This window comes from Palaemon carinicauda, chromosome 20, assembly GCF_036898095.1.
Source record: "Palaemon carinicauda isolate YSFRI2023 chromosome 20, ASM3689809v2, whole genome shotgun sequence".
NCBI lineage: Eukaryota > Metazoa > Arthropoda > Malacostraca > Decapoda > Palaemonidae > Palaemon > Palaemon carinicauda.
In genome coordinates this window covers 26,024,410-26,026,909 of record NC_090744.1, presented here as the reverse complement: position 1 = coordinate 26,026,909, position 2,500 = coordinate 26,024,410, and the positions used below count along the sequence as shown (strand labels likewise).

The following is a 2,500-nucleotide window of genomic DNA, read 5'->3' as shown; positions in this document are numbered from 1 at the left end:
ATCACTCACTTCATTTCCTATCCTAACACATGCTTTACTACCTTTGTAGAAACTTTTCACTGCTTGCAACAACCTTCCACCAACTCCATATAACCTCATCACATTCCACATTGCTTCCCTATCAACTCTATCATATGCTTTCTCCAGATCCATAAACGCAACATACACCTCCTTACCTTTTGCTAAATATTTCTCGCATATCTGCCCAACTGTAAAAATCTGATTCATGCAACCCCTACCTCTTCTAAAACCACCCTGTATTTCCAAGATTGCATTCTCTGTTTTATCCTTGATCCTATTAATCAATACTCTACCATACACTTTTCCAACTACGCTTAACAAACTAATACCTCTTGAATTACAACACTCATGCACATCTCCCTTACCCTTATATAGTGGTACAATACATGCACAAACCCAATCTACTGGTACCATTGACAACACAAAACACATATTAAACAATCTCACCAACCATTCAAGTACGGTCACACCCCCTTCCTTCAACATCTCGGCTCTCACACCATCCATACCAGATGCTTTTCCAACTCTCGTTTCATCTAGAGCTCTCCTCACTTCATCTATTGTAATCTCTCTCTCATTCTCATCTCCCATCACTGGCACCTCAACACCTGCAACAGCAATTATATCTGCCTCCCTACTATCCTCAACATTCAGTAAACTTTCAAAATATTCCGCCCATCTTTTCCTTGCCTCCTCTCCTTTTAACAACCTTCCATTTCCATCTTTCACTGTCTCTTCCATTCTTGAACCAGCCTTCCTTACTCTCTTCACTTCTTTCCAAAACTTCTTCTTATTCTCCTCATATGAATGACCTAATCCCTGACCCCACCTCAGGTCAGCTGCCCTCTTTGCCTCACGTACCTTGCGCTTTACTTCCACCTTTTTCTCTTTATATTTTTCATACTTCTCTATACTATTACTCTGCAGCCATTCTTCAAAAGCCCTCTTTTTCTCTTCCACTTTTACCTTCACTCCTTCATTCCACCATTCACTGCCTTTCCTCATGCTGCCTCCAACAACCTTATTTCCACACACATCACTTGCAATCCCAACAAAATTTTCTTTTACTAACTTCCACTCCTCCTCTAAATTGCCAGTTTCTTTTACTTTCACTCCGTCATATATCATTTTCAACCTTTCCTGATATTTACTTTTTACCCCCGGCTTTATTAGCTCTTCAACCCTTACTACCTCCCTTTTACATCCACCTACTCTATTCCCCCATTCTTTTGCTACAACTAATTTTCCTTCCACCAAAAAATGATCAGATATACCGTTAGCCATACCCCTAAACACGTGCACGTCTTTCAATCTTCCAAACATTCTTTTATTATCAACACATAATCCATTAATGCCCTTTCTACTACTCTTCCATTTGCCACTCTTACCCATGTATACTTATTTTTATTTTTATTTTTGAAAAAGCTATTGTTTATCACCATCTCTTGCTCAACACACATATCTACCAGTCTCTCACCACTCTCATTTTCACCTGGTACGCCATACTTCCCAATGACACCTTCTACCTCTCCAGCGCCCACTCTAGCATTTAAGTCACCCATGACAACTACATAATTCCTTCTACCCAGTCCTTCTACACACCTAGTTAATTCATTCCAGAACTCATTCCGCTCTTCTTCACTTTTCTCACTACCTGGCCCATACGCACTGACAAACGCCCAACATTCCCTACCCAACCTAACCCTTACCCACATTAACCTAGATGATATCTCCTTCCATTCCACTACTTTACCTGTCATCCATTAACTCAGCAATAAAGCCACACCCTCTCTCGCTCTTCCCCTTTCAATCCCAGACACTCTACCAGACATTTCACCAAACATCACTTCACCCTTTCCTTTTATCTTCGTCTCACACAAGGCTAATACATCCATCCTTCTATTCCTAAACATACTTCCAATTTCACATCTTTTCTCTCTATCGTACTACATCCATGCACATTCAAACACCCCAAAACTAGAGTGCGGGGAGCAGTCACTCTCCCCCCCCCCCGCTCCATCTCTTTGTCGATGTCTCACAGGATGTAGATACAGGAGAGGAGGTAACTTTGATAAATAACACTTGACTTTCTTTGTAATAGAATGTTAATTAATTAATGCTTGTTTATATCTCGCATATCTGAAGATTATGAATTTTCATATTGGCAACTGATAACAGTTCAGGTACGACTTTGTTCACACCACTTTCTCTTATCACATTATTTTGTCACCCTGCTTCGTTTACTAATAACCTCTCTCTCTCTCTCTCTCTCTCTCTCTCTCTCTCTCTCTCTCTCTCTCTCTCTCTCTCTCTCTCATGATATACTGCTTTCGGCTAAGTATTTTAGTTTCCTACTTCCAGATCAAATTCTTAATTAATCGTCATCTAACTCAGTTTTAAATTTATTCTCTCTATCTCTCTTAAATTCTACCGCTCTCCTAATTTTCATTTCCCTTCTCTTACACCTACCCACCCCCTC

General features: G+C 40.2%; 1 pseudogene; it reads left to right on the top strand.

The window, feature by feature from the left end:
* Positions 1-2,500, top strand: part of LOC137659467 (uncharacterized) — a 219,440-nt pseudogene that overhangs the window by 58,743 nt on the left and 158,197 nt on the right.